Raw genomic sequence first — 25,009 nt, 5'->3', positions numbered from 1 at the left:
CTTCAATTATTTCTAATAATTTTACATACTTCATCTACACTACTAGCATATGGCATTGTTACTTTTGTACAATTGGTCTTACTAGCATTCTTTATCTTGACTTTTGTACCTCTCTGATTCCTATAATGGTCATAGAAGTAGGGAATACCTCTTACAGCTCTTATTTCATTTGTAGAATCTACTAGTTTACCAACTTCTATATTCCTATATCCTCTATCTATAAACTGCTGTGTTAATATATCTGAGGGCTTTACAAACTCATCATCAGATGTACATAATCCTGATGTTCTCACTCACTGCCCTTTATGACATTCTGATAAATATATCTTGGATGCATAATATTTCTATGCAAAAGTTTATTCTTCCAACATGATATAGTTTTGTTGCCAATTTATCATCTTTGCCATGATATAAATGTACATCTAAGAAATCAATCTGTTCATAAGACATTTCCAGGGTAAACTTCAGAAAAGTTGTAGTCCCTTCTAAGTATATAAGGAATTCCCTTAATTCATTCTCTGACCCATTCCATAACATAAATATATAGTCCACAAATCTTTTATAATATATAATATATTTGTAATATTCATTAACTTGAGATAACACTAAATGCTCTTCCCAGTATGCCAACACTAGGTTAGCATAACTGTTACCGCAGGGGGTACCCACAACTACACCCCAATTCTGCCAAAATATTTTCTATGCCAACACTAGGTTAGCATAACTGTTACCACAGGGGGTACCCACAACTACACCCCACTTCTGCCAAAATATTTTCTCTTTATACACAAAAATATTGGTTCCAAAATAGTTTCTAATAATAGACATACTAGTGCTATGTTGTCAGAAGTAAAATCTGGTTTCTCCCTTAGATAGGATCTAACATTTTCCAGCCCGCATTTGTTCAGTATAGTTGTAAATAAATTTTTAACATCTAAGGTATATAATAAATATCTAGTATTACTCCCATCAGAAGCAAAATGCATATGCAGAGACTGCAAAAAGTCCTGTGTATCTTCTAAAACTGCTGTAGACATATTTAGCACCTCTTTTAATTTTTGCTCCACATATAGGGAAGCTGCTTCAGTTAGCCAACCATCTCGGGCTACTATTGGTCTTAAAGGTGGGTCTTGTAATTTTTGATGAACTTTTGGTAAGCCTCTAAATATAGGTAGTTTGGACTCCTTAACACACAAAAACTCATATAAGACTTTGCTAATCATTTGTGACATAAGCAAATCGTAATAGGTGTTGTTCACATCTGTTTACAAGTTTATAGGTATGTACCTCATTCAATAAACTTAGTATCCTTTTATCATAACCTTTTTCATCCATTAGTATCACACCACCTCCCTTATCAGCTGGTCTGATAATTAAAGTATTATTACCCTCACGTTCTTTTAAAGCTAACATTTCATCCTTATATAAGTTGTAAAAATGTTGCTTATGTGGGGCCTTCAACTTATATACTAATTCAGTCTCACAAATCTTTAAAAACATTTCCAATGTTGAATCTAACTGTGGTACAAAAACACTAGGTTTTCTCAGTACTACTTTGCTTAAATTATTGTCATTCGCACCATACATACTTCTTAACATTGCATTTCTCACAAACAATTTCAAATTGTTTATCACATTAGCCAAGTGTGATTTTTCTGTGGGTATAAATGACAGTCGCCTATTTATGATCATAGTATGATGCTCATTCAGTACAAAATTTGATAAGTTAAAAAAAAAACATATTTTCTGTGACAATACATTATTAAAGTCCAAATTTTATAGAAAGGTCTCACTTACAGTAGATTCATTCAATCTCATGTTGAAAATTTCCTCCATTTGCAGCCCCTGCTCAAAGAGCATGTTTGTTCTTTCTTTCCCCATTGTCTCACCAGAAGTGGGAACTGTAAAAATGTTAAAGGGCTAGCTGTATTATTGCTGGTTTTTGGTCGTGCTCCTAGATCTTTCACTTGTTGTACAGAGTCTCCCATTTCAAGTGATTCTGCTGTTCCTTGACCAGTTTCACTCACTTCACTCAGCTCCGTACTCATGCCTGCTGAAGCTGTTTGTGACATTCGCAACAGCTGATCTGTACTGGATTGCAAACAATCCTGTTGCAAACCAGCAGTCTCTATAGCAGTTTCTTTAATGGCAGTATCTCTTTTCTCATTGACATTCTGTTTTATACCAGTCTCTCCTTTCTTGAAACTTAGTGGAAATTTATTCACATTATTCCTTAAACCATACCCACATTTTGGCCAAACAAAAATATTACCTTTATTGAAATCTTCAAAATCACATTGTAGTTTTCTGGATTTTATCTGTTGCAACCTTGTATCACACAGTTACATTCTGATATATTTCATGTAGTCTGGCAGAACAAAAGTCATTATTATAGTTTGTTTCTACTTGTTGTTGTAATGTTTCTCTTTTACGAATAAGCTCATTCTCCTTAGGCAGAAAATAATCAAGGAGAAGCCGAATGTAGCTAAAGCTTGTCTCTATGTTTATTCTTTGCCATTTCACAAGTAGATAAGGATAGGCATTTCCAAATGCAGGCATGTAAAGGACTCTTAAGCCCCTCTGCATTATTTGAAAATGAAGGCATGCCTCTAGATGATACTTTTGCCACTGCATTCTTTTTAATTTGCACAAGTCATTTTCTAGACCATTACATAATTCCAAAAAAGCTGATGTATCCACACCTGAAGTTTCTTCTACAGTCTTAACATTACTTAGGTCTAGTGACAGTAAGGGATTAGTCTCCATTCGTAACATCTTTCCTGTATATCCAATTCCTTTTAGTGCTTGGTTTTCATAGGACAATAATTCAATTCAACAATATCTTTTGCCATGTGCAATTTGGAAGTGTAGAACTCTAACAAAATCCACAGAAAAAACACTAAGTAGAGCCGCCAAAGTCCTGCAACATTTAACACTGTAATTAATAAAATGCAAGTAAAAAAACAGTGCAGTCACCATACAAAAGGTTTCAAAAGTAATTCAATCACCAGTAAAACTCAGATAAGTGCTTTTGGTATACACCTTCATCAGATCTAAAAAAACACATTTTATTTCTCAATTGAAATTGAACAATAGCCAATCAATGTAAAATTCTCACTCTCTGCCCTTTCAAAATAGGTTTGAAAGGAACACTCCCATTTAAGTCTGATGGCTTATCAGCCTGCAAGTTCACTATCCATTTAATTGCAGCTACCTCAGTTTGTTTTTTTTAAATCACCCCCTCTCATATTAAATACAATTTTTTGTAGCACTATAAATTCAAAACTATGAGTGGGGTACATATGTACAGATTCTGCTAAGGCATTACTTAAATTCCCTTTCCATATATCATTAGCATGTTGTAAAATCCTTTCTTTAAAATATCTATTCATTTTGTCTACATAAATAGACAAAATAGCAGCTACCATATTATCGTGCATATTCTGATGGATATGAAGTGTGACACTTACATGTCTCTCACCCCTTTCTGACCTCAACCCATAATGTTGGCCAGTGAACTGCCAAATGACCACACTTTTATGCAATAATGACCAAACAGATGAGGCAAAAGTGTGGACTTACTTCATACCTCTCTACATTGGTCTGTATTTGTGCTTACCCTCTGAGAAGCTGTAGTCTCCACACCTCAGTAGTGTCCATCTCAAAAACTAAGAAAGGGGCTAAGGCCTACATGATGGCCTCATAGATTTCACTGTGGTGCCATGTCACTGGTTAATGATAGTGCAATTCAGCTGTTATGGATGCAATTAGCAATTCTGAGCCACAGACTGATGCATAGGCAATTACCTGTTAATGAGCATTACCTACAACAGGCAAGTGACTGCTTATGGGGAACAGGTCTGTATGTGTTTTCACTCACACAGACAGCACATGTGCAAAGCTTTTGCAGAGGAATGCCTCAAAGAAAGGAATACATCACTCTACCAGGTATGTATTACATGTCCCCATAAAACGGGATGCAGATGGGAGGATGGAGGTATGTTGAATAGGTATTAAAACAGTAGGCTTGTATTAGATCTATGATATTGACATATCAGTGATACTCTGCTGTCCAGAACCTACAGGCATGCCTCTCAACTATCCCTGCTTTGAATCACATTTCTACTCTGTCCCTGTTAATTCCTCCTACAACGGTTGCCTATTGTAGTTAAGGTAGTGGGTTACACATAAGACATAGTGGCACTAAGTAAGGTGGACACTCTTGTAACATCAAATGATGTACAGTAATTCACCTCCTCTCAGTCTTTCAATGTGATGACTAAATAGGTATAACATTGTATAAGTGTCCCTGAATGTCCCTGATGTAGTCTAAGTTCATGTTTCATGGGTATTCATCCCTGTCTGGTTGAGAGCTATGCCTAACATACCTCTCAACCCCTTGAGTAAGAAATCAGGACACAGCCATAATTGATGGGGGGACGAATGCCCAAAGTCAGCCAAATGCAGCTCAACTCATACACAAACCAAACTCAGCTGTCAACTGTTTGTCACAGCCTAGGCCTCTGGCACACCCTCACCACACCCTGTGCTTGTAATGATACCTGTATCACAATATTGCCATCAGTGCCATTGATGCAGGGACATGCAAATGTGTCAGTTGCACAGGGTGACTATATTACTTTACATGTGTTTGTGTCATGCAATAGTGTTATACCATGGTGGCAATTGTTTTGGACCACGACAGGTACTGTATGCTGATATGTGTCTTGACTACACAACAAACTTCATGTATTTTTGTTGCCTGTTGGTACGCTGGTGGTAGTGTTACAGTATGACAGGTGTGTCACAGATCTGTGTATGTCTGTGTCCCAGGAGTCTGTGTGGTTCAACTATGGGCACATAGTGGCAATGTAGCAGCACAGTGTGGCAAGGCAGCACAGCAGAGATATTCATCAGCAAGGTATGCCAGAATACATGCATGACTCCCTAGGTGCATATTTGTAGAACAGTGTGTCAGGGACAATGGGGACAATCAGAGCTTCATGCTTTCATACCCTGTGACAATGTCTGCTACCATTGATAAGTGTAACGTGGGTATGCTGCACATACAAATCTAGATGGTGGCGGACATCAATTATGCTTAGTAGATGAGGGCATTTTAGGACCAAGTGGCTAGTCACAGAGCTATAAAATGCATAACCAATGCACAAAGATAGGCCAGGTGGCCATGTCTCTAGTGCTGCAAGGGGATATGTTTATACACACAAGCTAGATGCTGTGAGTTGAGAATCCCTACCTGTCTAATAGTACACACTATAGTTCACAGGACTTATCACATGCACCACAATGTTTATCTGATCTCAGAGTGTCAGCCAGTACTCTTAAGGTGGATGACATCAGCAGGTCTTGCAAAAGAGGCCAATTTTGAGGACAGCAGATAGTCACAGGGCATACAATGCATAACCATTGCACAGAAAGAATCCATGCAGGTTTGGCTGATGTGCTGCATGGTGATATATTCACACACACACACACACACACACACGCGCACACACACACACACACACACACACACACACACACACACACACACACACACACACACACACACACACACACACACTTGGATGATGTGAGATTAGAAGCCCTACCTGTCTAGTACTACAAACTGTAACTCACAATACTTATCGCATGCACCATGCTGTTTATCTGATATTGTACTGTTAGTCAGCACTCTTGAGGTGGATGACTTCAGCAGGCCTTGTACAGGAGGCCAATGTTGTGGGCAGCAGCTAGTCACAGGGTATAAAATGCATAACTATTGCACAGAGATAGCCCATACAGGCTTGTCTGATGTGCTGCATGGGGATATATTTACACACGCACACACAAACACACACACACACACACACACACACACACACACACACACACACACACACACACACACACACACACACACACACACACAGTCAGATGATGTGAGATTACAACTCCTGCCTATCTATTGGGTTACCTTCTATATCCAGAAATCCCAGTAGCATGAAGACGAAAATCCCGAGGCAACAATCACGAAACAGGAAACACCAAACCACGTCAGTTTAACCAGGGCAGGTAAACACTTCTCAAAACAACATGAACACCACACAAATAAAAACCAACTAGGTGGGGGAGTGCACCCTCTACACCTCCCTAACTATATATACCAGCTCTGGGATCACACTACAAAAGGTTTTGCAATTGTCGTCTCGGGATTTTCGTATTTGTGCTTCTGGGATTTTTGGATATAGAAGGGGTTCCAATCTAGTAGTACACACTATGCCTCACAGCATTTATCACATGTGCCATGGAGTTTATCTGTTGTTAGATTGTCAGCCAGTGCTCTTCAGGTGGATGACATCTACATTCCTTGCAGAAGATGGAATTTAGAGGCCAACAGCAGGTCACATGGCTATAAAATGCATACCATTGCACGGAGACAGCCCATATGGGCATGGCCATAGTGCTGTGAGGGGATATAGTGATACAAACACACACACACACGCACACACACACACACACACACACACACACACACACACACACACACACACACACACACACACACACACACACAAGCACACACACATACACATACACACAGAGGTGGATGATGTGAGATTGGAACTCCTACTTATCTGGTATTCCACACTAGAGCTCACTGTACCTAACGCCATTTGTTATGTCTATTGTACATGTTGATGCAGGCACAGTACTTGTGGAGGACACAAAGTGGCCTTGTGTTAGACAGCATGTGTGGGCTGCAGAGTGATACTGCTTGGTACTGTTATTGTATCTAGTGTCCTAGTGATGGGATTCCTGGTAATTAATATCCCTGCTATGTGTGTACACTTACCAGTATGGCCATATGTGGCTGTTTGCAGTTTGATAGGCAGACATGTGGCCAGGGTCATATGACCTGTCCAAGGCATGCATTACACCAATTGTACATTACACCATCTGCATACCTATGTCTGTCTACAGGGTGACAGTCCACAGGCACAGGGGTCTGTGGGTGAGTGGATTATGTACTGTTCCGGCCTTGGTCAGGTTCCATCGGACAGCTGTTGTGACGTGTATGTGCAGATAACCCCAGCATTCTAGGTTATGTGGAGACATTCATACATCCCAACCCATATCTATATAAATTTGTATAACAGTGATGTCTCCTTAAATGTAGTTGCATGTGTAAGTAATGTAAATGTGTTATGTAGAAGTATGTGGGGAGTCTATGCATCATTGTACTTTATGTAGGTGTGTTCATAGGTGAGTACTAGGCCAACGGCCCTGGAGCCTTTACAAGCCTAACCTATAGAGGTGCCCCAGCATCATGCCACCATTAGTTCCCGGTCCCTCTATCAGTTAGAGTCACTGGAGTAATCCCCAGGGTGAACTTTCTATTTCCCATCCACTCATCAAGATTTCTCTTAAAAAGGGCCAGTGAGGTGCTCTGTTTGATATGTATGGGAAGTCTATTCCAGAGCATGGATAGTCTCGGGGTTATGTACCTGTCCCTCGAGCATGTTCTGTTGATTATGGTAATGAGGTTGAAGTCCCTGGAGCATGTGGTGTGGAGAGACTGGGATTTCTTTAGATGTAACATTTCTAACAGGGCTGGGTCATACATGGCTTTGTAAGTCAAGCAGAGATTGCCTCTTAATTGACGATATAAGACCGAGAAAAGCTTGAGCTTTTTGAGTCTGTCCATGTAGGGCATGTGTTTAAGGCCTAGGATCCTCTTTGTGAGGTACTTTCATGGCCATTCCAGCTGTTGCAGGTGTTTAGTGAGGTACATGCCAAATGGGGCATTATACTCGATGATTGGTTTAATGAGGGAAGAGTAGAGGGAGATGATGTCCTCTTTCTTCCTGGTTGCAAAACCCTTGGTAATGAGATGTGCCACACAGAAGGACTTTCTGACCACAGTGGAAATGTGGTAATCAAAGGAGAGGTTGCTGTCAACCTATGTCCCCAGATCTCTTATAACACCTTCAGTGTTCAGTGGGCTACTATCAATGTGGTAGTTAGTGGGAACTGAGTTTTTTCCCGAAGGGAATGACAAAGCATTTTTTGGCATTAAGCTTGAGGCCATGGTTTCAACACCAGTCATTGGTCTCATTGAGGCCTTTCTGTAGGATGTCTACATCACTTAGGGAGTTAATAATGGCTCCCAGCTTGCAATCGTCAGCAAACTTGGTCAGCCAGCGTCCCTCTGTGTTGGCCTGGACTTCTGAGAATTACTAGTCAATCACAAAGTAGAACGGAGCAGGCAAATGTTTATATGAACACACCAAAATGTTATTGTAATCCAAGGTTAAAATTGTAGAATATCCAAATGTATAAGCGCTTTTGTCTCCTTTTTAAATAAGTTGAAGAGACTTCATCAGATAAAATTAGTTACTTTCATCACCTGAATTTAAAAGAAGAAATTCAAATTACATCACATCCTAGAGCAGTCAACACACCATCATTTAAAGCCATAGTATACTTAAAATTGTCATTACTTCCACAACACCGTGAAAGTTGTTAAAACCATTAAAAATACTTTTAAAATACTTCATGAATTTTAAAATCACTACCTATCTACAATTATATTAATAACTTAACATTTAAATAAATTTAAATAAATAAATCCATGTGGTAATAAATATAAATAAATACCTAAAATACTGGAGAACATATATAAGTATAAATAAATATTCATTAAAACAGTGCATATATGAATAGGTTTGTTACACTAAGAAAGTTACAAAGTGTATTTTAACGTCTATTCAGGGCTTTAATTTTCAAGAGACTACTAATAGACAAATTATCATTAAGTCCTGGCCAATACATGGTGTTCAGTTTGATCTGCCATCCTAGTTCCATTCTGTCAAGCTGGTAAGACCATGCTCCACCTCTTGCACTAATTATTACAGTGTCTAATATAATGAATTTAAAAGCATGGTCTAGGTAAGCCATAATATGTTTTGCTAAGGCGTTCCCTTCCCATAGATCACGTATGTTTCTGAGATGTTCCCCTGTTCTGTTTTTAAATTTGCGCTCAGTCTTGCCCATGTAAAAACATGGGCACAAATTACAAACAGTGCAATATACAACCCTCTCAGTTGTACATGAAAATCTACCTCTCAGCCAAATTCTAACTCCATTTATTGTGACATTGTTATTAATTTCCATAATGTTCGGGCAGAACTTGCATCACCCACATTTATGCATGTGTCCTTGAAGATACTCTTCCTGTCAACTTTCAAACATATTTTTAAGATGCTGTCCTTTCTTATATACACAAATAGGAGCATCCCCCAAAATGTCTCTCAATTCTTTGTCACTCCTAATAATTTCCTAGTTTTTATTAAAATGTTCTTAATATAGTGTGCTTCATTATTGAAAGTAGTCAAAAAACTATTTTCATAAATCTTTTCGTTCACTGGTGTTGTGGACATGGTTATGTTAGTGTTGGCTTCATTCCTATTGCCATCTCCACTATTAATTATTTGATTTATGTTACTTATCTGGTATTCAACATTTTGGCTCCTGTCTTTTAGAATGGGAGCAAAGTGCCCAGATTGTCTTTTATCATTAACTTCTTGCATAATCTTATCAATTAGACTAATAGGATAACCTCTTCTAAGGAACATACATTTCAGCAAGTTGCATTCCTCTACATAGTCATCCCAAAGAGTCATCATCCGGGCAGCACAAACAAATTGCCCTTTCAGTACAGCTCACTTTTGTTTAAAGGGATGACAACTGCTGAAATGTAAAAAACTATTAGAGTAGGTTTCTTTTCGAAATATTCTAGCTAGAAATCTATTCTCAGTTTCATCTTTTAGTAAGTGAACATCAAAGTATGCTATATGGGTGTCACTGACAGTATGTGTAAACCTCAAGAAACTGGTTGTTTCATTGATAAATGCAAGAAAGTTATCCAAGACATCTCTGGGCCCTTCCCATAATATAAACAAGTCATCCAGGTAATGCATATATGTTTTACAATATTGAAAATAGTTGTAAGTTTTAAGGTGTTGTTTCTCCCACATCAACATGACAATATTTGCAAATAGGCCCCCACATGCGGAGCCCATTGCTACTCCTTCCTTTTGAAGGAAATATTGTCCTTCAAAGAAAATAAAATTATTCCCTAAAATAATGTCTAACATCTGTTCAAATAGGTTAATTTTGTCCTGTCTTAACACTTTTAAGTGTAAAAATTTGCAAAACATTGTAATACAATGCCATGTGGTATTATACTATACAAATTAACCACATCTATAGTCACTAACAGATAGTCCTTTTCGTATCCAATACTACTGATTTTTCTTAAAAAATCCCAAGAATCTATACATACACTAGTTTAATTCCATACATGTTTACTTAACTCCTTCTGAAGATATTTTGCTAGAGGGTATGTTATAGAGCCCCTTGCATCAACAATTGGTCTCATTGGTGGTTGATGCATGTCCTTATGGATTTTGGGAACTCCAAAGATACTAGGAGTAATAGGGTATTCTATAGAAAGATAGTGTAATTCTGTGATGGATATCATCCATCAATAAACATGTCCTGAATGAAGATCTTGATTCTCCTGTAGGCCACGTTCATTTAATTCAAGGAACTTATAGTGTATGTATCTGAATTTAAGATTTCAAACATTTTATTGTTGTAATCCACTGTATTTTCTATTTACATGGGTGTCGTGAAGTTAGCCACCTCTGTTTTTAGGAGCCCAAAGTCAGCTTTGGAGACATTTTTCATGGTGGGTACCATTGTTGGTGGTGAGGGTAAGATGTGGATTTCCATGGTAATTAGTTTGTGATCTGATCTAACCAGGGAGGGACTGACTATTTGTGTTGAACAATGGTTGCCCATGTTAGTAATAATCAGGTCAAGGATGTTGTTTCCTCTAGTGGGGGTAAGAATGAGCTGGTCCAGTGCATTGGAATTAATGAATTCCAGAAAGTATTGGGCATGTGTATTGGTGCATGAGTAGCTTTCCCAGTTAACGGAGGGGTAGTTGAAGTCACCCAGTATGAGAGTGTTGGGTTAGACCCTAATATTTTACAGGGTGCTTAGGAACATGGAGTGAGAGTCTTAGGACATGGTTGAGGACCTATAGCAGGCATTGACCTGAATCGGCATCTTACCCACTGTTAGTTGTTCCTGAAGTATCTCCGATGTGTTATGCTGGGCTACTAGTCTGGAGGTGTGCATTTCCTTTATGAATATGGAGACACCACCACCTTTGGAGCTTTGGTCCATGTTCTGCTGCTGAAAGGTGGGGAATGAGTTATAGCCTGGTAGTGCATGGGTGCTTTCTGCTGCTTTAAACCAGGTCTCCATTACACACAAATGTCGATGTTCTCCATTTTGAGGAGTGCTTCAAGCTATAGATACATCTTGTTGTGAAATATATATGTGCCACATACTGAAAGAGACACTAATCAAGTGTGAGGGCAATAGGGAGAGACAGATATGCATACATAGCTGTATGCATGTACAGACATATTTCCACATAGCAGGTCTTTGGGAGGTAGAGGCAACAGACTTGGAATCAAGTAAGATTATCATAGGAGCATGCCAGTGTGATTGTCAGTATTTACAAGGTGACTCCAAACCAAAGCTACCTGAACTCCAGTCTGGGATTATTGTGTGCAGCAGGCCATTCGTTGATGCACCTGTTACCACAGTACTGCAATTCTCTGTTATTGTCCAAGGCATTCCCAGGCTGTTTACTGACCATAATATGTGACTCATACTTCAGAACTAAACAGAGCTCCACAGACTGTCTAGACTTTTGCCTCATATTTTTGGCCCATTTCACATAACAGTGTGGTTTTCTGGAAAATTAGTGGCAAATCAGTGGAGACTGAAGTAAAGAAATAATGACAGATATTTGAGTTTCAGACTCCATGCTCATCAGGATAGTCATGCTAATGCAGGACCTGTTATTTTATTGACAGTCTACATTTGTAAGAGCATATATTTAAAACCTGTCCCAATTTGTGGGCCTTGGTACCACTTTTATTCATTTTATTTGGCCAGATTTCCTGCTCTAAGAGGTTGACAGGTATGATGTGACTGGGGCACATGGTGAAACACCACACACAGGGTGACAGTCTACATATCTCTCCCTGTACATGTTTTTTGCAGAATGTCCAGGATTTTGCCCCATATGTCTGCTCTGCTCCTCATGCATTTGTGGTTTTCCGGTGCCATACTGTATACAGTGGTCAGTGACTTGTTGTACCTACTGACAAATTTAAGTGATGGCCTATACATCCTTCAGCTAATTTGACCTGTTCCAGCCTGCTGTTATACTAGCCACCTGCTAAGTTATTCATGGCGTGTATAATGTTAGTCTGTAGGTATGGCCCTTTGTGCCCCCATTCACTCTGGCTTTGCCCAAATTTCTTGCAGTCACAGATTGAGGGTTTATGATGGTCTGTGGTACTATCACCATATAAGAACATCACATACAAAAGATTTTGGATGCTGCCAGATTCAAACCATCAGCACCATCGCACATGCTACTGTCTCTGACCCAGTGACCCACACCAGCCACCCGACAGAGAGGTTTCATTCCTGACACTATCAACAAGATAGAGGAATTGTCTGGTCTGGTGGTATTATATTGCAGACTAACTGTTACAGTAGTTGTTTGGGAACACTGATGTGTTTGGGGTGTGGGATGACCAGCCTATGCTCTGCTGGTATAGACAGTCATGTGACTGTCCTGTGACCCCACTGTTTGGCATCTCCCTGGAATAATATCGTGGAGTTCCCAGCCATGTGGCCTAGTGGATGTTATGGGACACATACTAGTGAACAGAGTACCTGTTGTCCCAAGTGGCTGTTAGATCTTTACAAGTAGCCCAGTAACCCACTATAGATCTCTACAAGTAGCCCAGTATCACACTATATATATAGCCTACTATATTCCTGTGCATACATGTGGCGGTTCCATACATATGCTACCATATTGTACTGCTCCTTAGATGTGACTTACCTTTTGAATGCAGCAGTTGACAGATCTGTAGTTCAGGGATGACTCTGATGCACACAGTCCACAGCCAATACATGGTGAGGTACAGGTTATGTGGGCTGGCTGGCATCATGTTTACTAATATGTATGTAAGTTGGAGAAAGGTGTCAGTCCCTAGGGCCTTAGGTTGTCAGTGCATGTACTATGCATTGTCTCTTGGCCAAGGTCAGGTCATATTGTGCACGCCTATGTCTGCGTACAGGGACAGCATCTGGGGGTTCCTCCTCTGAGTCCCCCTGTGGGTGTGGCTGTGGTGACCTAGGCACTGGTGGGAGACTGTGTTTCCCATTCCTATGCTGATCCTGCTGCATCTGTTTCTGAAGGATCATATTGTATATTATGGCACATACTGTGAATGTCTGTGCACATCTGGCTGGAGAGTACTGTAATGCTTCACCAGATATATCAAGGCACTGGGACCATGACTTCAACAGCCCAAACACACACACTATGATGCTCCTGGTTTTTGCATGTGCCCCATTATAGCGTTCTTTGGTGGGTGTGCACGCATTTTTGATGGGTGTTATCATCCACAGCTCCAGTGTGCAGACAGCATCACCAAGTAAATAGCCGTGTGAGATGTCCCACCTAGGAAAAATCTGGTACAGCTGTGATGTTTGGCAGATATGGGAGTCATGATAACTGTCAGGGCTTCCAGCACATACATTCATAATAATGTCCTGGGCATTGCACATGATCTGGCAGTTGATGGAGTGGTACCCCTTGTAGTTGACATAGATTGTACCCTGTTCACCATGTGGTGCCTTGATGTGTACATGAGTGCTATCTATGGCAACCAGTAACTCAGGGTAGTGTGCTATGGTAGAAGAGTCTTATACTGCTGGCCCTCTCCTCAGAGGTGTGGGGAAATAAATGTGCTCACTGGCATGTGGTAGCATGGCATCCAGGAACTGGTGGAGTACCCAGGAAGCACATGCCTGTGAGACCTCCATCATGTCCCCAGTTGGTCTTTGGAAAGTACCTGTAGCTAGTATCCTAAGGGCTACACATACCTTTATTTCCACTGGGATGGGTTCCCCTCTGTTGGCTCTGGGTCTGAGTTGATGTTGGCAGATCTCATTGAGTTCTTGTAGTATGTCCCTGTCCACTCTGTAGCATTCTACAATCTCCATCTCATGTAGCTTCTGGTAGGTTACCCTGGACCTGAACACACTTCTCCTTCTCAGTCTAGGCCTATGATCAGCATCAGCAGCAGCTGCATTGACCTCAGCATATAGCACATCCATGTGTAGCAGACCTGCAGCAGCCTCTAGCATTCTCTAGGTTAAAATTTCCAAGTATGTACTCCAGTGGTGCAGTGTATGGGGGAAAATTAGATGTAGGGTGTATTCATACTTTGTAGTGCTCTGATGTAAGTATAGCCTGTGTGATTGGCTAGCTATGAAGCATTCCCTGTGCCAAGTACATCATTAAGGGGTTTAATGGCCCTAATTTAACTGAAATACGGCTCATCAGTAGTTAATACATGATGGGCTTTCTTAGCCATTTTCTTTTTGACAGTCTTCCTTGCTGAGCACTGTGTCACACTGTGCAAAACCATGCCACAGAGGTAAATGAGGCTTAGCAGTGAGCAGACGTGTTACCATTGAAAGCATGTTCAGCATGAGTCTGCACCACGCAAACACACTCAAACCCACTGAAACATCTACCACGAAGGTAAACAAAGCTTAGCAGTCAACAGACCTCCCTCCCGCATTGAACAGAGCAACGTGATGTGCAAACAGGTGCCACTGAGCTCTAATGTTGTTAAAAGTTTGCGGACACACCCCCTTTTGATGTCAGCTACCTCTTCTGTGGAGACCAACATGGTTCTGTGCCTACACAGATGGGATCTGCAGACACAGATACCCATTTGTGCTATTCAGTAACCTCAGTTTATTTGCATACAGATCCTTGCACAGTACCTGGTAACTACAGGGTTTCAGGCCCTGCCTCATTAGCAACCACAGCAGTCCTTTATTGTACATACTCCACACAGGGTCCTATTATGCATTACTGTTACATACTCACAAATTCTGTTTTTTACATTATTTTTTTTTTATTTTATTTTCCATAATGGCATGTTTGCACACTGCGGCATGCCACACAAACATACCCAGGGTATTAAAAAAAATATTTTATATAATTTTCCATACAGTTTTTGACACACTGTGGTTAGTTTTGCATACAGGTGTGTCCCCTATGCTATTTGTGCTACTGTCTGTTCACTTTTACAGCCCCTGGTGTCATTTTTACATCCTGTACATGGAATTTTTCCATGTACTTTATGGACACCAGCAGGGAGTCTGCACTACTGCCCATTTGCTTGCTGGATTGTCATAGCTGCCTCATTTGCATGCATTTCACCTGTTTATGAGGTGATTTGCAAGCCACAGACATGTCCATGTTTGCACGCTCATGGACTCCCCATTCACTTCGCTTTACTGGATTTTACATCTGCTTACTTCCATGTAAGCACTGTGCCACTAGGCCTATATGGCAAATAAGTCCATGTAGGCTTTATTAAATTCACACCATACACATTTAGACTATGTTGGTACCAATAAAGATGTGGAAACTGTGGAACACAATCAGCAATCTGTTTCATGGAACCAGATTGGATATAGTATGAGAGGGAAAAGCTGCAAAAGGAAAACCAAACCACTACTTTTTTTTCTACAAATCTCTCTATCCATGGAAAATATATATATATATAAAATTCTCTCTCTCTCTCTCTTAATAATACAACCACTTGTAGTCACTTCACATAGTCAATTATTTGGGATGATAGTGGATGATAATTTTAAATTCAACCTGCACATACAAAATTACATAACAAAAAATTCACCATAAATTTTATGATGAAAATACAATAAATAAAAAAATTAAGTAAAAGTTATTAGATGCTTTATAGAGACAAAAACTTTCTCACTGACACAACTAAAGCTACACTTGTCACTACTTCTCTCCTCCCCACACTTCTTTATGGCACTCCCATCCTTACTAACCTTCTGGAATCACAAAAATCAAATCTTGAACAATGTTATAACAAAGTTGCTAAATTTGCAGCTAATACCCCTTTCATAACTCGCTACTATATAGCACTAAATAGACTAAATAGGTTAAAACTAAGCCATCAAATAACATATATACAGGTTCTTGCCACAAATAAAATTATCCAGAATTTATCTGCTTGTGCAGAACTAAATAAAATTCTACTCAGCTATGTTCCTTGCTGGTCATTATGATCCAATGAATAAACATTCCATTCTTTCCACAAACCAATCATATTTGCTGGAAATTATTTATACTTGTACCATGTCGCTAAGGCTAGAACACCTTATCTCTATCTATTAGGTCAATACTCTTACTCCCATCCTTCAAAACATTTTTGAAAGGCTTTCTAGCCAAAAGCTGCCCCTGTTCTTCCTCAACACCAGGATAAACTCTAGGGCAGATTTAATACTTGGAATACCAAAACAGGCAACTACAAAAACAGGAATGCAGGCAAGAGGGCTTGAGGCATGCACACAGTAGTAGTTTCCAAAGTTTATTCTTCAGACTTTACGCGGTGGTACAGCAGTAGCACTGTTGCCTCACAGCAAGAGTTTCTCCTGTTCGATTCTCGGCTGGAGTGCCTTCTGTGTGGAGTCTGCATGTCCTCCCCGCGGTTGAGTGGCATTTAAAAGACATGTATAGAATGGGCGTTCCTTCGCTGAAGGTTGGGAATCGTGCTTGCAACTCAGCACCATAAAAATCTACTGCCATTCATTAGCGGACCGGAGTTCCACTGTGGCGACCCCTAACCAGGAGACGCCGAAAAGACAAACAGCATTCTTCAGACTTTACTTCAAACAAATGATAAAAACAATAAAAAACAGTAACCATAAAGCGCTTTTTGTCTCACCCCTTAGTGAGACTTCGTCAGACAGTTGCAACCAGAATGTTTCAAACAGTAAATACAAATTCAAACCATGTGAACTTCCTCCAAACAAAAAACAAGCCCGCCCCCAAGGTAAGCAGGAAATAACAGTTAACCCATTGTATGCTTCTTTGAAAATCCAGCTTCTTGTGATACAAGTATGTGTGCATTAAATATATTTGTATATGTGTAAATATAAATATAGCTTATCAGTTTGAAAACATTCTTAAAAAACCTTTAAAAAGTGTTTTCAAAAATATTTAAAAACCATACAAACATTAAGTATTTTATTTTATACTGTTTTCAGTTTTGCACTTCATTCTTGACTTCTCACTATTTACTGTCATCTTAGCTATTGGTTTTAATGTTTGTATGGTTTTGTATGGCTTTATCAAGTAATAGGCCTCAGGCATCAAAGATTCACACATTCAAACCTCTCAGAAGTACTGATGGTCACTGAATGTCCTCAGTTTGGCCTCATACTTTTGTACTGGAAAATCATTAAAGAAAGAAATTAGAAAGTAATGATACACATTTCAGTTTCAGACTTCACAACCCTCAGATGATTATTAAAAATACTGATTCCAAAAATGTTTTTGATTCTATCAACTGTCTTACTTTCAAAGACCAAAATACGTCAAAAGTACAATTAGCAAAACAACATCACAAGCACAGGTATACTAAACGCTAAGTCATCTATGAACCCTGAGCATCAGACACAAATGTTAAGTATCCCTGAATTCAAAAGATAGAAAACAAGCATATGGCATTGCTATCATAACTTGCACCTGGTGTTGAGTGTGTGTGTGTGTGTGTGTGTGTTTGGGGGGGGGGGGGTCAGGAAGCCTAGGCTGACACAAAAGGATGGTGAGTGTGTGTGAGTAAGAAAGAAAAGCAAGTAGAAATTCAAATAAAGTAATGTATGGCCAGTGAGACAAAATGAGCTTTAAGTTCATGGCTGAACCATGTAACTGTTAGGTGTATGTCTGTATGGGTCATCTAGGTGAAATTGGTGCATGTGCCTGCAGGAACACAGCCAAGCTCTGTGCTAACTCTACATCTTGGTATGTCGGACAGGCATGAGCAGTTCATGGTAGAGCTGGCAATTGATTGTTGTTGTACCTGACCATGAGAACTGACTCTGCCAGGAGCTGCACTGGCATATGGTCTGATGCACTTCTGCTACCTGAATGTGACTGATGTCTGCTGAATGAACACCCCTCACAAGAATGCCCAGGACCATGATCCCATGGCCTGCCATGTCTGGGTGTTGAAACCTCAACCACTGATGGAGCAGTGGAAGCAATGCCACTATGGGAGTGTGATTGGGCATGGCCTCATTGGCTAACATCAGATGATGTGGCTGACATATGCCCATGTGGCTGCCATCTCCCTCCCAGCAGATGTTCCATCACAGACATCGCCCATTCCAATGTGTCATTCATCTAATCCATTTAATCTGCAACAGGGTAGAGGCAGTCATGCAAGTCAGCCTGTGCCACATCTACAACCCTAAGCATTTCTCTGGAGGACCTATTCGAATGCGCCTGTGCCTCCATGATGGCCCTAAATATACATTGAATGGCACAGGAAGACACAACTGGATATGGTGGGGGATGGACAGCAGGCCTACTCCAAGCACCCTTAACAACCCTCCTGTGTGGCATCTCACCCACACTTTGGGTACAGCTGGAGTCAACAGGCTCTGAAGCCAGAGTAACAACACTACCATGATCGAGTGACTCAGCCTCCACCTGCCCAATATCTGAGGGGTCACAAGAATGGGTTGGCGTAGACCTTCTGGCTGTGTGCAGTAGAATTACAGGGGATAGCTCAATGTCACCCTCAGTGTCAGATTTAACCTCTACACCCCCTGACTATGCCTCTGTTTGGTCACCATCATCAACGCCAGAGTTTGCTGATACTCTGACATCAGGTAGAAAGAGTGCTACACTTCCATTTTCAGGATTACCTGTGATAATAAGCAAGAAACACAGGAAATACATTAATACCTATACTACTATAGTCCAATATATGCTAACAAACTAACAGTGGTGCTATTCTATAGATAGTATAGCAATGCACACAACAGTCCTAATCTGATACCCACGTCATACATAAGGCTAAAATAAATATTTCTTTGAACTGCTCATCAGTACTGACATAAAAATGTTTGGTTTACCATGTGTAGATGATGCTATGCTTCATATGGATGATGGTCCTGGAAGAAGTTAAGCAAATGGTAAGAACACTATCATCACATTTAGCAATACCACAGGGTGTTAAAACTTTTTTGCCTTTATATGTCCATTAATGATACCTTTAACAAGAACTTGGATGATACATCTACCCCAAGCCCATGTGTAATCAACCAGAATGTGCTGTTAACTGTATCAATCGAAACCCCCCCCCAAACAAATTTAATGTTAAACAGAACTTAAGTATTACTGTAAATATTTCACTATACAAGAAGCATTTAACAACTGAGATAGGTAAGCCTACCTGCAAGTTCCTCCTGGGACATACTTGTCCTCCCAGAAACAGCAGCATCAACATCAATGACATGCAGTTGTGCACTTTCCAGTCAGCTGTCTGGATCTCTGACAGTGGACAGGAACTCTTCATTTGCTGTTAGTCTTCTCACCTTCAGGTTCCCAAGCTACATGGCTCCCTTTTTATAGTGTAGATTCAGGGCTGTGAGCATGGTGATGATGCAAATGAGGTGTGAACTCATTAGAATTGCTGAATCCCAAATACCTGGCTCTGTGTATCAGATGTAAACATGGTGCAGGTACTCCCTCTGTGTGTGTTTGCTAATGGATTGTAACTGTGAATGATTGCTGGTAGGGAGAAGGTTAACACAACAGCAATTCAGACTCCCCTACCTACAGTGGCTGTGCTAGCCAGGTTATACTTACAAAGTGTAGAAGTAATTGTACTGTGTTCTTAAAGTAAAGTAAGTAGTGCACATTTCACAGTTTCTGTTCAGTAACATCCAACCTCATCTTCATTTGTTGACAAGTGCATATTATTGCCATTTACTATCTTCACATATTTTCAGGACAATGACACAGAATGCCTTCCATGTCTCAGATTACTGGTCAGATAAGACAAGAATGAGCAACAAACACAGAGAGATAAGATAGAACTGCACTTATGCAAGCAGTAGTCATAAATGTGTGTGTGATGACTCAGTGCACTAGATTTGAAATTAATGCACAGACAAACAACTGTCATATTTTTTAGTACTGTAGATGATGTTGCAGTTGGTTGTATGCACATTGATGTTAGTTTTCTGCTGCAAAGCTGTTTGTGTGACAAAGACGAATAAGACACCCTTAATATGTTTTGAAGGTTCAGTGACGTGAGAGTTCAAATCTAGAACTGTGTACCAGCATAAGCTTTGTAGTGTTGTTTATTTAATAGATTTCGTTTCTTCATTTCACCTAATTTTCCTTTTTTTTTTTGTTTAATGTCAGCATTTTTGCAGTGCACAGCTTAGCGCAAACAAGGCAAATGAAGTAACACAATGAATATCAAGTTTAGCTGGGCTTATTTCATTTGTGTGATACTTAGCAGTGCACAAATTTAACTAGGGGCCCACACAGGAAGCAGACAGAACACCTGCAAACATGGTATAGACAGTGTAAAGATCAAAAAGGATACATTGTTGCAGTTTTTACTTTCCACCTTAAAACGCCACTAACCGACGTTGTATGGTGGTTAGCAAGCTTCCTCAACACCTGTTGCCATTGAACACCTGCAAACAACATACAGACAGCCAACAATTTAAAATGCATACATTCTAGCAATTCTCTTGGGTTCTGAGCAAACACGCTAAGTGCTGTTGTGCAGAGCTTAGTGCACAGAACTCAGGAATGAAAAGGGAATTATGCAACTGCCATTTAACATTTTATTCTATGCAGGTGTAAGTGTAGGGCTGTAATACATATGGCCCTGGGTTCTAATTCAGTAAGGGCAACATATTTTTATTGTTGTGACAGTCTAGTTTTTATAATGAACACAAAAGCATGCAATTAATTTCAACATTCTTGTGGCAGTAGGTGTAGATGTAGGGCTGCCATGCACATGGCTCTGGTTTTAATACAGGAAATTCCAGACATTTTCCTGTTCTTCCATTTCACATTGTATTCAATCTTGCTTAATAACACTTTAGACATAATTATTAATAGTGCAGTTGATATGAATTGTATGTTTGAGGGATAAAAAACCCTTACTCTGTTTTCAGATGTATGACTGAGGGTATACTGTCTACTATGGTTGTGTAAGGATAATTTTGCTATTTGGACTTGGATGGCCTTCACACTTAAAAAAAAAACACATACAAAAATGAATCTATATACAAGGACCTTGTCAGATAACGCACATACATGGTTAACACCTTAAACTGTCATCTATATTTATGAAGGATTTCTGATTATGTTTGAGAATCACTTCTTCTGTAGCAAAGATGGAAAATCACTGCTGTGGAAGAAAATGTTTTGCCCCTTATGCATAAGATTGACTCCCACACTGAAAAAAAACAATCTTATCAGTGTGTAAGGCCAAATCAAAAATGTGTCAGGTCATAGAATTTATGCCCCCAGTGCATGTCTGCAAAGTTAAATCACCTAACAGTTAAAGAACAGACAGGCCTCAAACTAATGCCAAGTGTCAAATTAACCTTCCAGTTTCAAAAAAAAATTGCTTACCTCCTTGCTTGGCACTGTTGCTCTCCACTTAACATCACACAAATGCAGTTGGTATCATTTCCCAGGTTTGTGCACTACTAGTAAATGCAAAAACAGGAATTGGTGGGAAATCATCATTTGCCATTGCTCTACTTTTAGTATTAGACATTTCTGGTGTTAGAAGGGAATGCGCCCAATTTAGGGAGCAGAGTTGAGGTGTTCAGGAGTCCATAATATCTACTGGACTCTTGGTAAAGCACCACAGGCAAGGGATTCTGCAGGGGGAGTATTCTGGCTCCTAGTGCAATTCTAAGGTTTAGAATAGTCTGGCCAAGGCTGTATCCAGTATGACTGTCATCCTACACACTGGAGAACAATGTGCGTACCATTTCGATGACCTGAAAGGGAGCAAGATGGATACAGTCAACCAGTGGCTGGATGAGCTTTAGACTTGTGATATCTCACAATTGTTCAAGTATGCTAATAAAGAGAATTTATAATGCATAGAAAAGTAAATATAAGCAAGACTGGTATGCATAACTCTCTTCTGTTCTTTTCTTTTTGGAGCTAATCCTGAAATTGAGTTGAATAGGCAGATTTATGCTGATCATTTGGAGAGACTGAGAAAAGCAAGTGGTACATATGCAGCACACGTAAAGTATTATTATAGCTTTAAAAGTTAAAGAGAAAATTTTTTTCTATACAGTAGTAGTAAAGTGAGCATGCATATCTTAAGTGTAAAAGCAAGTATGCATGCATACGTCTGTAGCACAAACCAACTTTAGGAGTCAAGTGCAATGTTATAGTCAGAGGTTGTGGGTTCAAATACCACATGTAACAACTACATGATACTACATTTCTTTAATAATATCACATACATTAAACTCTATGCAAGTGGCACAAATGCCCTGCTTTTAACTCTAATCTGTGTAAGTGGACCTAGCATATGTGCAATATATTTAAATTGCCAAGATTACTTTCAGAAATCCATAATTATAGTTTGTAGTTGTTAGGATGTATACTTAAATATAATAGTTCTGATAAAATAGTTGTATAATTGTGATAATGCATTACATGTCACATATGATTATGGTATGAATTTTATCTTTTTTTTCTCACCCCAACCATTATATCTTTTTTTATGTTCTATTATATGTCATTAAAATCTCTCTGTGTCATCCATCTGTTACAAATCATTAAATGCTTCACAGCATAGCAAGGTAGCCCTGTGGGTAAGCCTGCCTCTGCACCACTGGCTCTATAACTGATACCCAGTACATTTGGGACCCAATCTAGCAGTACTGCCTCTGCTGTCCCTGCACTACCTGTGCTGTCATGTAGCAATACTCTGGCAGCTGGTGGTGTGGCACCCCTCTGGGAGTACTGGCAAAAGTGGGATTTCATCATAAGCCAGGAGATGCCAGGGTAGGTGCATAGGGTCTTGCATAGCGCCATTGGTGTACACCTATGTTGGATGGAAAGGCTGCTCTGCCAAATGGTCTGTAAGAGGAAAAGATGTCAAGCACTTCAGTAGCCAGTGAAGTAAGGGGACAGTGATGACAGTCTTGCAAGTGTGGACTAGATTCTCACTGTCTCCATGTTTGATGGGAAAGAGCTTGCTTTGTCCCTTCTCTCACCCCAATTATGGTGTCCCCCAAACCTTTGCAGAACTCGCCATCCCCGTGTCTTGTCTTGTTTGTCTTGTTTGTTTGCATCTGCTTCCCAACCCAACCTACCGGACCCAGAAATACCAATGACTCTTACCCAGCCTTCCTCTCTTACTGAAGTGAAAAACAAAAATGACCACCTGCCCCCCAAAAAAAAAATATTGTCCCATACATAGCTTTCCATTTTGTACACGTGTCTTCTTGACACACTTGATTTGGTCCAATTGATTATATAACAGGATTGTGTTGTTGTTACCCCTCTTTGTTGACTTGACAGTCCAAATTCAGCTAATATTCTGTACATATTTTCAGTTTACTCTGTTAAACAAATGGATAGTTATGGTTCTTTCCTACCTCCCTCTTGCACATTCCTATATTACTTTCCCTTTATTCTTCCCCGGGATTGCCTCCATTTCACAACTTTCCTATCTGCCCCATTTTAACACCTATGATCTAGTCAAAAAATAGAGACACACGCAACACACATAAGTACCAAGAAAACCAATGGAGACATTCATTGTGTTGGCCTCTGGGTTTGTCGGGAGTTTGTCACCTCACACTAATACCAAGCAGTGGTGAATGGCTCTTTTCCTGATGTGCTAAGTCAAAATACAGTAACACATTGTGAAGGTAAAGTAAAATCACACTGCTTTATCAATACTTATTTAAAAGTATTACATACACCTGGATTCAAACCCTATCTCATCTGGGTTCAAAAAGGAATGTGTCAATGCATTTACACATGCTGACACAGAGTCAGTTATGCAGCAGGTGTGTTTCATGCACTCTGTACTCTCTCATTATTTTAGCAATGGACCTCATGTTTCACACTGCTGAACTATGCACAAGCAGGGAAAGCAGTATTAATGTGTATTTCACATACGCAAACACTTTGCCAGCCATTGTGCAAACCTGCTGCTCGCCTTTGCTCTATGCAAAGTAAATAATAGCATGTATAAGTTTTGTTTACTGTCCATTTCGTCTTCATGCCATGAGACTGCCTATAGAAACATATAAAAATGAAGGCTCTATCTAAGAATATATCACATATTTACAATGTAACCATGTGTTACCACCACCCCCCCCATGCATGGCAACCCTGGTTTTGCAGAACTTGTTCATGACTATATCAACTACACTACATAAATTAATAACAAATGTTGTGTGATATACCATGCACATCTTTAGGATGACAATACACATTCCATTCAGATTTTCAAATACTTGTAGTAATGTGGACACTTGTTTGCATTTAGTTATAAAAGCTGTCTCTTAAAGTATACTTGCACAATTGTAACACAAGCACCACATACTACACATTGTACATTCACCAATCTGGTAACATACAGAACTTAAAATATTTTGACAGTTGAACATGCCTCAGATCCATTTGATGCAGGCTTCCCAAAATCTTCTCTGCAACATCCAGTGCTGATGTCATACACTATAAGTTGTCCTGCAGCCTTGTAAAAGTCATTGTGCCATTGTGCCGGTGTTAAGTACTGAGTTCCCTAGTCTGTGTACTTAGGTAGGGGTTATGTTCTCACTGCAGTCAACTGGGAGGTGTGTGTATGTGTGTGTCTATCTAGCCAGAGGAGCATAACTGTGTATCTGACAGTTACCACTCTATTAATAAGGATTGACAACATTTTGACACTTCCACATGCCTACACATCCATTTCATAGG

The sequence above is a fragment of the Protopterus annectens genome, chromosome 6.part0 (assembly GCF_019279795.1).
Source record: "Protopterus annectens isolate FY-2018-M chromosome 6.part0, PAN1.0, whole genome shotgun sequence".
Lineage (NCBI taxonomy): Eukaryota > Metazoa > Chordata > Ceratodontiformes > Protopteridae > Protopterus > Protopterus annectens.
The sequence above is the reverse complement of the archived record's forward strand: the minus strand, read 5'-3'. Positions refer to the sequence as shown.